This window comes from Galleria mellonella, unplaced genomic scaffold (assembly GCF_026898425.1).
Source record: "Galleria mellonella isolate WM207_F2 unplaced genomic scaffold, CSIRO_AGI_GalMel_v1 utg132, whole genome shotgun sequence".
Taxonomy (NCBI): Eukaryota; Metazoa; Arthropoda; class Insecta; order Lepidoptera; family Pyralidae; genus Galleria; species Galleria mellonella.
Window position 1 is genome coordinate 6,483,404 of NW_026441989.1, and position 14,662 is coordinate 6,498,065.

General features: G+C 31.6%; 1 protein-coding gene across 1 annotated transcript in view; it reads left to right on the forward strand.

Moving 5' to 3' along the window:
- Nucleotides 1-2,631: 2,631 nt before the first annotated feature.
- Nucleotides 2,632-14,662, forward strand: part of LOC113518046 (lachesin-like) — a 252,845-nt gene continuing 240,814 nt past the window's right edge. Inside the window, exon 1 of the mRNA XM_052901881.1 lies at nucleotides 2,632-2,648. The gene's annotated coding sequence lies outside the window, so the exon portion shown is untranslated. The remainder of the gene's footprint in view (nucleotides 2,649-14,662) is intronic.

The window sequence follows — 14,662 nt, forward strand, 5'->3', positions numbered from 1 at the left end:
TTCATTTCAAATTGTCTTGGTTAACTGACTTGGTTGTCTTGGTTAATTATCTATATCATTTTAAATATATTTCCTATTATCTTATTATTAAAAATAATATATATCGTCGGACGTATATATATCTTTGTCTTAATATATTGAAGTTTGATATATTACACTGAAACATAGAATACTTTCTACGTACAAATGTTATAGCTCCATCTGTCTTACTTATGTGAAAATAACTCTGTCTCTTAGAAAATTGAGTAGTTCAGAGCTTCATAATTTTCTACTGAATTCTGAGATTTTACAAACTTGCATAAACCTTAGCTGCAACTTTCAGGGTGTAATATAGAGGGCGGTATTATGTATTTGTTCGTACGTTGCGCAGGGTTGCTTGTAGAGTCCAATTTTATGGTGTAGTTATTTCAAATTTTCACTACAGATGGCGCTTTATGAAACACTGTTATATTATTTTTATTCTTGAGCAAATTGACGTAAAGTATTATTGAGGTGTATATTGAACTTATATTTCTATTAAAATAAATTTTAATATATTATTGTCATTTAAGACTATACTTAATAACAGTATAAGTTCTGACGCACAACAACACTAACATATTTAAATATTCTCGTAGACACTGTGGTCGATTCAATACTGACTTTAACACTTAAGAGGTTGCAGGAGAACAAAGATAGATTTTTAGATTAGAAAATTTTGCTTAATTACGTTTATTTCCTGCTAAAGAGGGAGGCATGCTCTGCTTATTTTTTGTGTATGACAGACATTTTGAATATTTTTTTTATACCACGAAGGTGGCAAGTAAGCATACAGCCCGTCTGATAGTAAACGGTTATTTCAGCTTATGGATGCCAGTAACACTAGGTGTGCAACGAATCACAGGTGGAACTCAATCCGTTATTCAAGCGGTAGAATACACACAGGGTATCAGTCTCGCCTTAGTGGCTCGATACCATCTGTGAGCTTGGGACCCTCGAATAATAATGAAATTTTTTTATTTACTCTTGCTTTTCTTTAAACTGAACGCTATTTTCTCTTTTAATATAATTTAGTCATAAATCAAAGATGCCATTTTTTGCAAATAATGTATGTGTATGTAGAACTAGGTATACAAAAAGTAATGACACTGTTAAAACTAGCAGTGCCAATGGTAAAAGGTCTCTCAAATTAAATAAGTAGGTATGCGTAACATACATCTAATATACATCAGTCCTCTATGCCGATACTACTTCGGCGCCGATTAACTGACTGACATTATCCAAGGTTCTTCTTCTTTTGATAACTCTCCATTGTATATATTGACTGCATTGCATAGTCGTAATATTCCACCTTCCTTTCTTTAAAAACGTAGGGAATAACGTTCAGCCGTTTGTCAAATTAGCGACCTTCAAATTTGTCTAGCTATTCTGTTATATGAACATACAAACATCTTCATAAACTTAGCAAATTGCCACACGGTAACACCTAATAATTGTAGACACAAATAAATAAAGGATGACAATGGCGACAACTGCATCGACCGTGCATTGCAGCGCATAAGTGATTTATGTTTGCACAGAATAGAAACAGTTGAACAGAATGGCGCGTCTCTTTATGAACGGTATATTACGAGTGTACTGGAACATTACACGATTCTCGTCTCTATTTCAATAGCGTGTAAGTTGTTTGGTAAATTTTGAAAATTTGCCTTTTGTATCTCATATGCGAGGCTCGAGTCTCGTGTAGGTACGTATACGTGACAAGTCCGTGGAAGTTCTCGCTTCTTGTTACCGCTGTCGTGTTTGGCAGATTGGATTTGTTTCCCCGCATGCTAATATGGTACGTGCGAACTGTGATACTGTGGATGGAAGAAAAATATCCCTCATTTATACTAACGCCAATAAAAATCCTGGAACCTATCGAAGGCAATTTTATTGTTTTCGTTCTGTTATTTTCTCATTCCATAGTAGAGTACCTATTCTACTTTTACGAATTTTTAACCATTAATTGGATGATTTTTAATCAAGAAAATGTACTTGTGGGCAAAATAAACAAAATTAAATTACTATTCTTACGTGACATTGTATGTACGTATCGACAGTATTACGACAGCGTTATTATTTATCCTATCGTTGGTTCCACTTTATATAAATTAAATAGATACATACTCAAGGCTCAGGGTTGTCACAAAAATTAATGAAGAATTAATTTTACATGCACGTTACCCCCTATGTTGTGTTACGTAAAATCATAAATCGACTTACAATAATGTTATGGTACTCATTTTATTTATACGAAGATTTATTATTATGTCCTATCAAATTATTATGTTATTTATCAGTACGTAAGTACCTACATAATTTTTATGAGGATAAGAAATTAATTAAAGGAAGTATCAGATGATCAGTGGGCCCAAATGACTAGCTTCCTTAATTTTGGTATAGATTTCTTAGAATTCACTACTGAAATAGTAAAAACGAAACCCGTATAATTTTATCAAATTTTATTATCTTATTTAATTTAACAAATTGCATAGAATTAACTTTGAATAGTGATTATGAAATTGAAAGAAATATAAAAATTTGTACATAAGAGAGAAGACACATATAAAACAAAAATATTTTTTTTTACAACACAGGGGGCAAACGAGCATGCGGCTCACCTGATGGTAAGTGACTACCGCCACCCATGATCACCCACAACACCAGCGGCATTGCAGGTGTGCTGCCAGCCATATTTTTATTATTAATTACTTGTTTAATAATAGTCAAGTAAACCTCTGATAAAACATACAAACACATGCATCATCATCATCTCAGCCATTATTCGTCCACTGCTGAACATAGGTCACCTCTATAGACAGTCGGTTCTTTGAGCTGTGTGAACAGCCCATTGCCACTTCAGCTTGCTTATCCTTCGGGTTATGTCGGTTACTTTGGTTTTTTTTTGCGGATTTCAAATTCTGTCACGCAAAGAAACTCCGAGCATAGTCGAAGCACTATGTAATATAATATAAGCAAGCTAAGGAGAACATAGTTTCGGGTGACGTCATGACGTCACCTTGTTTTACGCCTTTCTGCACTGGTATGGGATTTATAAGCTGGTTCTGTACTCGGATAGACATCGTAGTCTTACTGTACATACACTTTAGCACTTCGATATACCTGTAGTCAATCTGGTACCGCTGGAGGGACTGTAGTATCGCCCATGTCTCGACCAAGTCAAAGGCTTTTTCATAGTCTATAAATGCCAGACATAGTGGCAGATTGTACTCTTCGGTATACAAACTTATTATTATATTAAAATTGAAATGTATGATATTTATCATGGGTAGCAGATATATTCCTTGATGTTCCGTTTGACACTTGAGATGCCACAATTGAATGGGTTACGTGAACAAAAGTAATAATTACAGTTTTGCATTAGGTGGTCAAATAGCATAAAAAAATTAAATTCGATTTTCAATTTAGCCTGTTAGTCAGTTTAGCATAAAAAAGTTAAATTCGAACAGTGTATACTTAGTATGAAGTCAGAGCTCAAGGGATAAATTTTAATGTATCTGGGCCTTGCGGAAAATTGACTCGCGACGATTTCAAAGCTAGATCACAGTGCCACAGGGCTGATTTCGCTCTAAAATGTTGTGCTCCTCATTAAACGTCGTTCATTTCTAATGTTAGTGGAATTTGTCGAATTGCCTTCTCTGAAGTTACTCGAGCCGTAATTAAATGGTATAATAAAGTGACAAAATGAAGTTTGTGTCTCTTGCTTAGTCACACATATCCGTCTTTGTATGATAATTATGAAACCATCCCTAGAACTATATGACAAATAGTAAAATGGATAATACTATGTACGTAAAACGCATATTATACTGAATTTAACTAATATCAAATTGAAAAGCAATAATATTGAATTTCAAATCGCAGAGGGCAGAGATTAATATTTATTGAGTAATAAGTTCACATAATATTCACATATCAAAATTTAGTTTTATAGTTCGTATCTGTATACGTAAAATGATCTCTAAAAATTTACAAATAGAGTACAAAATTGTAAATATCTCGCAATTGCAAACTAGTAATATGCAGCGCGAGCGTGTAAATTGTTAAAGTTGGTTGTGCGGTTGCAATTTTCGGAGCTGTATAAAATATAGCCCGGAACAATATCGGACATGCCAATGGATACGATCTAGTTGGTTTCCAAGCACGTACCATCGCTGTCACCAAATTAGTTATGTCAAAATTTTCTTACCGGTTTGTGGATATGAGTTGTGACGTAATGATCTCATAAAGCACTCAGATGCCTGTTTGTAAAAGTTGACACCACGCAAAATATATCAACTTTTTATGGAACTGGGAATAGTAAACCAGTTAAATGTCCACCTGATAGAAAGTGACCATCGCTTGTCCTTAATACCTATCTATTATTATCATTGCACTACATAAGCTCTATATAATAATTTCTCTCTATACATATACTTTAAAGAATTTTAAATTAGGTTATTCCTTCCTTTCCCGTGGGCGTTATGAGTCCAACTCGTCTGCCAAGCGTGGCCACTATTGGCATAACCCCCAATATGGGGAGGCCTATGTTTAGCAGTAGACAATTAATAGCTGATATGGTGATGATTTAAATTATTCTGCAAACAAAAGAGAACCTTTAATCGTGGAAAAATATTTACCATATTTCTTTTAAAACAATTGTGTAGACACATTAGACTGAAAATATTTGAATTTAGAACGCGGTGCAGTATGTTAATTAAAAAATTTTGCTTCGCACTTAGAGGGAATTCTTCGTAAAGAAAATGGCAGATTAATTGGTGATTAAATTAATATGGAACTACATGGGAGGGATATATATTTACATTATTACATGTATTACATCTTTATAATTAGAAATAATAGAATTTTCATCGTGCCTCCGGTCAAACAGTTTATAATTACTCTTCTCTATCCAAAGGTTACCTGAAAGAGATCGCTTTTAGTGATAAGGTCGCCCATTATTTTCTCATTGTGATTATTTCTTGTAATTTTTTGTATAGGTTTACTATTGTAATCTTTTGAAGAAAACCATAAAGAGTATCTATCTATCAGGGGAATTGAATTGGGAAACTCTCTCTTTTGAAAATCGCTTAAAACAACTTAATCTATGGCTGTCACTACAATTTAAATAGAAGACGATATTAAGCGTGGTTGTTAGGTACGATATTTTTGCGAGTGAAAGGGGGTATATAAGAAGTCAATACTGTACTAAGTAGTACCACAGACAGTACTATTTATTATATACAGTTTTTTACCCATAACTTCATCCACTGACACGGGATATGATCATTAAGCAGAACCAAATATAGTCTATATTCATCTTCTTTCTATATAAAACAAACATACACAATTTTATCATTACACCGCTCGTCATCGGCAGGGAATTCATTCTCACACGCTTGGTCACATACAGTGTAGTTTCTAAGAAATTTATTCCCGCGAATGCTCAGGCTGTGAAATAAACTCCCTGCCAAGGTTTTCCCTATAGACTACAGTATGGGGTTTTTCAAAAAGGTTATATTAATGTTTCTTCAGGGTTGGCAACGCGCACGTGACACCCTTAGTGTTGCAGGCGTCCATAAACTATAGCTTATCATCAGACAGGCTGTATGCTTGTTTGCCACTTAAGTGGTATAAAAAACTGTAATGATGGGTTAAACTGCAAGATTTAATAAACAAACAAACTTACTTGCAGATTTATAATATAGATATCTGCAGATCATTTATTTATAATTTACAAAGTTACAAGTACAATTTCATTTAATTATGTCTTTCCCATCACAAATTTATTATATATTATTTTAATTATAAATTCGAAAAAATAACAAGTATTTTATATAATACAAAAATGTTTAAAAGTTATATTATTATATAACAATAATAGTTATGTCCCATCAAATCATAATAATATTAATAATTTTTTAGATTAGGATAGATGTTATTAAAATGATAAAAATTTTATACTGCTTAGTAGTTTCTATTTATAGAATTTCTTCAATTGTATAATAAATTTGTTGAAAAAAAAACAGCTGAATTTCTTGCCCGTTCTTCTCGGTTTGAATTGCGTTTCGAATGGGTGGCAATGAAAAGAAATTACTATCCAAAAATGCTTAAATCTAGGTAAGTAAACCTAGATTTAAGTGCATTCTTTTTAAATCTAGGTTTATTCTTTCAAGTATAATATCTAATATATTAAATTCTCGTGTCGTGGTGTTTGTTACCAAACTCCTCCAAAACTGCTTTACCGATTTTTATAAAATTTTGTGTGCATATTAGGTAGGTCTGAGAATCGGCCAACGTCTATTTTTCATACCCCTCAATGATAAGGGTGACCCACACCAAATTTTTTTTTTATTTTTTTGACATTTTTTTTTATTTTTAGTTTATTATAATTTAGCATTGAAAAATACACACAACTTCAAATTTTCACCGTTTTACGATCAACCCCTGTTTTTTAATCGCAGTTTTTATATTCCGCAATAGGGTTGCAAAATGGCCATTGAATATAATAATTGTAGTACGAGAAATTTTCATGTATAGTTCTACAAATAATGTATATGCTAAAACAACGTTTGCCGAGTCAGCTAGTAATAATTAATATTAGCAAGGATGTGGTATTTGTACAAAAGAAACTGTAATTAAAGTTAAATTTGATCTGCTTATATGTACATTTTCGTTATTTGAAAACATTATTACCCAAACCAGATCAGTGCTCCGCAGCTACATATGGCCTCAGTTGAAGCCCCGCCGTTTCTAGTCCAAGTTATATAGGATTCCGTAAAACTATTTAGTGCAACGTTTGGAATTAGGTACAGCTGTCAGATTTAGGCAAACATCGTGCAGCTCGTTTGGGACTGAGCTGGTATCCGCTCTGTTTCTCACATTAGTTCAATCCGAATGCATTGCTTGCTTGTTGAACTAAACCAGTTCGTATCACATAATATATTATGTTTATTTGGGTGGTTATAATATATAGTATTTCAAAGAGAGACATTTTTAGAATTATATCTTATGATATATTATTTTCTTATAAACCAGACGGGAATTAACTTGATCATTTACATTTACTATAAGAATTTACTTAATTTATCTCGACTTTTCGACCAGATTACACCAGCTGTGGTCACGAATAGACTGATAAAGTTCTGTCATGTCTCATGCTGTTATATTGATATATAATTTTTTTATAGCTGAAACTATTTAAAATTTGGAGAATAAGATCGTTCTACACAGAATAAAAAATAAATTATTATTTCACATATAGTTAATGCGATTCTATATTCTAAGATATCAGTTTGATCACACCAAAACTTTGTTTGAAATTAGATTTTTCTTTTACTACTCTTATTGTCGAGTAAAAAAGATACTTCATGCAAAAACGACGTGATCCATATTTTTTACTACTACATGAACAGATGATATTTATATAAAAAGATGTACCAATTACGCAGCTTCCAAAAACTGACTACTTTTGCATTTTCTTTTTTTAAATTTTACACGAAATCTAAAATTCAAAATCGATTTAACTCTTTTTGATGTCGATAGAGTTTAGCCATATGTCGACTCTAAATCAATTTTTATTTTGTTATCATATACAGTTTTTTTTTTACAGAGTGTGTCTACTTGTGACAATATGTTATGCATACTGTGTACGATAATATTGCATTTTGTATACGAGCAGTGTCTCATGAGAAATCTTGTACCAGAGTAGGATCTTATTTATAAACTGTGCAAGTGGCCCAAGGGTATATAAAAAACCGACAACCTTTAAGTTACTACCCAATTAAAATTGTCAATTAGCTCTTCTACATTTATATATTTTTCTGGTATGAATTATATTTCATTTAGAACACCTACAAAAAGACTAATTATATTTCATCGCATCTACGAGTAGACAGTGTCAAGGTCCAAGATTTTTAAGGAGTAGTCTCTTTTATAATTTGGTTTTTTGCAAGATGGCATAGCAAATAAACTAAAATATGAACTACATGAAGAAGAGCGATAATCTTAGCCTATAGAGACGAACAGCTTAAGAGTACAGTAGTGTTATTCTGTGATGATTAAGATGTTAGGCTTGTGTATACTATAATTTCACTGCACTATTCCATCCTACAGTTGCTTTACAGCAAAGACACACGTGGACAGAGATATACAAGCAGACGACTTTCGTACAAGGTTTGTAAAGTTTAAACAGAAAGTTAAAGTACCAGGACCATTCAAAGTAGAGTGATGAACTGTGGTTAGTAGTCAACCACACTATCTCAGTTACTTAAGCCACTTGGAACCCACCGACTTAATGTTTGTTGTTTAAAGAAAACAACTATCATAGTTTGCTTGCTCTTATACACGGAATCATTCCAGTGAGTACACCATTTTATTATTCTAAAGTCTATAGACAAATTCTACAAACTATATATTTTAGGCTTCATATATTGTTCATATGTAACACATATCATCAAAAAATTAAGCTAATATTTTTTTTAAACATTATACATTATAAATTATATAAAATTAATATTTATATTTTGTATATTTCAGTCCATATCTCAAAGATTGACTAAAAAAGATTGTCTTTAACTGACAAGACCATTTTATTGCACATACTTATACATAATTTATAAATAATGCATTTTATATTTCTGTATTGTAGTAAGTTTAAGTAAAATACTAGATAATAAGTGTATATTATCTAGTTTTTGCTAAAACTAATAATAACCTATACGTAAACCATATAAATGAGTTGATTTATTATTTATAATCACAATATTACCAAAATCGAAGAGCGTTATTATTCCTTTGTTATAATAATCACAACGTAACAACATATATTTTCTAAACAATGTTCTGTACATCATATTGATGAGAATAATACAAGACAATACCATACAAATATTCTTAATACATCTTAGATTCACGTAATAAATTAACGTGTAAACGTTCAGTAAATAACTTCGCACAGCGACTCATAAAAAGGGACAAGAAACAAATTACCTAATTTCTCTTTATGTATACAAAATGAGCTCGAACTTGCTCAAATTGGCCGTTAAACACACTAAAACAATTTTGTATGGAGGCGGTAATGTTATTAAATGGTTTAATCTAGAAGGAGACTGAAAGCGAATACACGTATATTTAATTTTTGAATAAATCTTTACGAAGTTCAATTTTCTTAAAATCGAAAGCAAAGGATATCATATAGAGTAATTAATATAACCGGTTTTAAAACTATAAAATGTATTCTATATCATACTTTAAAAATTATTACAACAGACAATAATTAAATAAAAAAAGGGCTACATAATTAGTAATTAATAAAGGAGGAAAACATAGAAACTTATTATAAAACTCAACGATGTACGAATATTTTTAGATTCGGAATGATACATAATATAGCTTACTCTTTTCATCAGAAACATCAGAAGAAAAGCTCATATATAAGTACATCCAGCCGCTTGGATAGATTATTAATCCTTCTTTTATGAGGACGAAATTATGTATCAGTAGTGGAATATCAAATGTTAGTTGAGTATGATGAACGATGAACTAGCTTGTAAGTTTGTCACAAAAATAAATTTTTACTTTTGTGTATCCTATAAAATAAATGCGAAATAGATGATGGAGGTTTGTTTGTTATTTTTTCACGCAAAAACTACTGAACATATTTGAATGAAATTTGATACACGGATAGGTTATATCCTAACTTAGGACATAGGATACTTTATGTACTGATTCACGTGAGAAAAGCTGCGAGATACTAGCTGTATCTAAATAAATGTAAATGATAAATTCATATTATAGTTGAAGATTGTTAAAATGCTCTTTAGAAAAGAGCTTTTTTAGTAGTTTAGCAAGTATTTATAGACTATGGTATAGAGCAATCCTATTATATTGTTACGCAGAGTTAGTTAATCTTCTAGATTGTATAAAAAATATATTTTTTAATATAAAAGTAATATGATTATAGATTACAATTTATATCTTCACTAGTGTTATAAAGGTGGATGTACATTTTTAGGGTTCCGTAAACAAAACATATAATAACGTTTATGGTGTAACTTTATTTGAACATTTTAAGAACTGTTTTATATTTATTTTTTCTAACGCGCTTTTTTGAAGTATGATCGAAAATGTAAGAAACTATACTTCAATCTCTGAAATTCAATCTTTGCAAAAAAAAATCTTAAATAATTACAGTTCGTAAAGGTATATATGAGTGTAACAGAAAAAATAAAACTATGTTTCTAACTAACACTCATTTGAGATATTGTCAAGAAACCTCCAAAATAAACTTACTGTTTATTTTGGAGGATAGAGTTTTAAATTATTGCTCAAAATAAGAAATCATGAATTGCAGTATCAGTCATAATATTAAAATATTAGGTTTTATATTATAATTAAACATTTCGTAAAAAATGTCTTATGTTCATTTTATCTTATGTTCGGATTACTCGATGTGTGAGTACGACTTACACCTGAACGGTTTTATTTTTTTTATTATCTCATGGCGCCTTACGGGTCTATCAATTGTCATAAAATTTGGTATTAAGTTACAAGTACTACAACTTTTTTCCATCATTGAATATATCTTGGTGTCATGGACGAAACCGTAGAAATGAGCTTACATTTTAGACTTTTATTTTACATTAAAAATAATTAATTAAAAAGTTGTGTTATTTACGTTTATATAAATATTAGCCTTACTTGCGACTTCGTCTGCGTAACCATGATAAAAAGTAGGTGATATCCTTCTCGATACCATGTACTAGTAGTATTTGTATACAAAATTTCAAAGAAATTGATGAAATCGTTAAGGCGCTATAAGGTAACCAACAAACTCACTTCCACAATTATACTATTAGTAAGAACTAGCAAATGCCACGGCCACATTTTGTATGGAAATTTTGGTTGATGAGGGTAAAAAGTATCCTATTTTTCTCTATGCCAAATATTACGAGCACCTATACCAAATATAATAAGGAGACAAGAGATAGCCAATAAACACGGTTTCACATTTATAATATTAGTTAGGTTAGAAAATCTGAAACAGTTTAACAGCTCTTAACATATATGTAGTGTTCACAATAGGCGTATCTTTGGAGAACACCCGGGGCACTAGGCGGGGCTTTTAACAGGTAATTGCATTAATATGTCCCGACGTACGACACCTACCAAATTAGATGAGTCTACGCTCGCGTTTTGATATTATTTTCTTTCACACTCATGTTAAAATTTAACAGAAGTGTTGAGAATTTAGAATATTTCATACCATTTTACGTACTCTACATTATTTTTGTTAAGAACGACAATTAAAAGTAATTTGCGACAATTGCATAAATGTTTTTATTTATTTATTTTGATAATTATATTTTTATTTAAGTCATTCTACCTGGAAATAGGAGTAGATATCAAATAATTATTGTATTTTTTAATTAATTTCAGCTAATGCGAATGGAGTCGCGATCACAGCTAGTACGCAACTTAATCTTTCCATTGCATCAAATACCATAAAGATTAAATATCTTTGGTAATTGTATATGTAGGTATCAGTGAAAATGAAAAAGTTAAAATTATATTTATTACATAAGTAGGTGGGTATATATAATATATACACACATATATTGTAATAGTAATACTTGTTTTATTATTTGCACCACTTAAGAATATCATTTGTTTCTTAATTTTTTTTATATGTTACCTATTTAAAATAACATTGTATTTAAGATTGTTAGATTTATTTCCATCAAGAAGATGGGAATAAACCTAATAACATTAAAATGTATTCATTGATTTGTTATTTCATTACGATTCCATAATAAAGCAAAATATTTTAATGATTACCTTCAATTTCCAATTTGTTCATGTAAATTGTTATTTTCTGTAAATTGATTACAGAAAACAAGTTTGTATCTGCATTCTATTAAATGAAATGCTAAAATAAAATTCCGCATTAATTTATTTTATAAGCAGATTAATAATTAGATCCGTTTTGTTATTCAATTTGTATTTAACAGGTCAACGTTTTATTAAATTTAAATGATTCTTATAACAATATGAGATATTATGAATGATTTATGTAAATATACCGATATTACAAGAATTACTATTATCAGTGTTAAATAATTTATTACATAAACTTTTACTTTTTCCTTTTCTTACATTACATGTATATAAATCCATTATGGATATTCACTCGTACCTGTCGCACTTTTAACAGCTGAAATTCCACAGTATTTCAATTCTACGCCATAATATTCAAGTCAAGAGTTCGCTCAGAGTTGCTGAACAATCTCCTCTTGTTTGCATGCAAGAATATTTCTAAATTCCCTCTCCTCCTTTCTTTAAATTCTCGAGTTCAAATGATGGGCAGTAAACAGCCGCCATTGACAGTATATATATATATATCAGGGGTTCCCAAACTTATTTTGTCTATTGCCCACTTTGAGAATAAATATTTTTTTAGCGCCCCCATTTTTTCATCTATTTAAAAACCACTATTACTTCAAGATCACCCCCCAAGTCTCTACACAACGCCTCCATTTATTTCTCGGTCTCTTACCGCCCCCTTTTAGGCCTGCAGCGCCCATAAGGGGGCGTTATCGCCCACTTTGGAAAGGCTGGTCTATATTGTGTAAGTATATGTTAAAGAAAAGATACTATAAGAGTGGGCCTCTGCAGCGTATCCCAAGAGATATATGAAATTCATCTTAGTTGTGATATACATACATATCTATCACGTCTGTCTCCCATTAGGGATCGATTCGCCTTTTTCGCTTTCTCCACATTCATCAATCTTTTCATACACGCTCGCCGAATATAGGTATTTTAATTCGGTCCTTCTTCAGCAAATCGCTTATTTGATGTCCATCTATGACAACCAGACATCTCCATTCAATCTTGCTCGATAAATCTCTTTAGTAATTCTTCTTTTATCCATCCTCTCCAAACGGCTAAACCAACCCTACATTCCCGTTAGGATTTTGTCATTATAGTGTCTTTCAGCCCACACTTCTCTTTAATCACACTGTTTCTCAACCTATCTTTTAATTGTGATATGTTAAATAAAAACCGAATATGTATTATTAATTTATATTTTATTGTTTGATAATATTCTTTTTTTTTCTCTGTTGAAAGATAAGGTAGAAGAACGAATATTCTTCCATATTTTAAATACATATATTTATTAATTAAATAGTATATAGAATATGAAATATTGATGTCAATAGTCAATATCACCATAGCACATCATCGTCTATGTCCACTGCTTTCCCTATAAGGAAAGTTCTGCCAGTAATTTTCACACATAACAGGCGGGTTGGCAACTGCAGTTAGGGTTTGGTAACGTTTTAGGAGGGACTTTCTGCCGTCCATCCCTCGACTGTTAAGTTCTCTTAGTCGCTCCTTACGATACCTATGGAAAAGGAAGCGGTGGCTCATTTAACGCCGAATAAAGACGTCGATCATCCTAAATTATTTTAAATATCAGTAAATATTTTAAAAAGAACGGCTATATTATTATTTTGTTTAGTTACAATCATGTATACCAGCCTACATTTATGTACTATCATATTCACTTATGAACTTGACGATTGCATCGATCACAAATATCGATGCTGCAGTGTGTTGTTGACATTTAATAATCGATGACACCACAACTACGTAGGCCCATTTTTATTTTCGATTTACTCGTACTGTATCCAACAGATAGCACATTGAGTAGTAATTGAACCGCACGTCTTTGATATATCGAGTCTTTTATCGGATTGGACGGACGCAATAACAGACCGTTGATTGCTTCCAAGTGGACTTGGAAGATTGATTATTTCCTCGTTACTCGGTGTTCCGTTGTTTTATCCAGTGCATTGTCGCCTGTGATACTTACAGTATATAAGAAAGCCAGTAGATAAGAGCAATTAAAATTTCATTCTAAGTAAATTTCCTCGTTCGCTCGTGCAGTACCGTTACCTACGAAGCGGTCTGTCGGTCGCTTGACTCTGTAGATTTTTCCCTTTGTTCGCATTTCGACCACGTTTATTCTACTTGACAGTTATAAATTGTAATATTTGAAGACTAGACGCGTGCGGTTTAAAGTATATTATTATACTGTACAGTGGAACATGTAGCAGTGAGTTATGTACAGTAATACTTTAGCACTTTATCAAAGTAATATACTGTTAAGGTGAAATGTGTTTTTAAAATCACCAAAAATTTTAATGTGACAAAAAACGTTTATGTAATACGTAATTGTATGCTTATAGTAATTATCGTCATCATTATCTCAGGCATTACTTGTCCACTGCTGAACATAGGCCTTCTCCATAGACTGCCATAAGGAATAGTTCTGAGCCACCTGCATCCGCTGACTCCTTGCATTGCATTTGAAGTCGTCACTCCAGTAGTGGGTCATCCTAACTGCGTTTACCTGTACTAGGTAGCCACTCAATAATCTTTCTTCTTGTAATTATTTTATTGTAACAGTACTTTATAAGCAGTGCAAAAGCATGCATCAAGAGACATCAATTATTAAAAAAAAATGTGGATGCAAAGCATACATTTTTGCATGTCGACAAATGTTTACAGTATGATGTGTATGATAAAATATTACCTATACAACACTCTCAACATAAGCAAACGTGAATTCTTT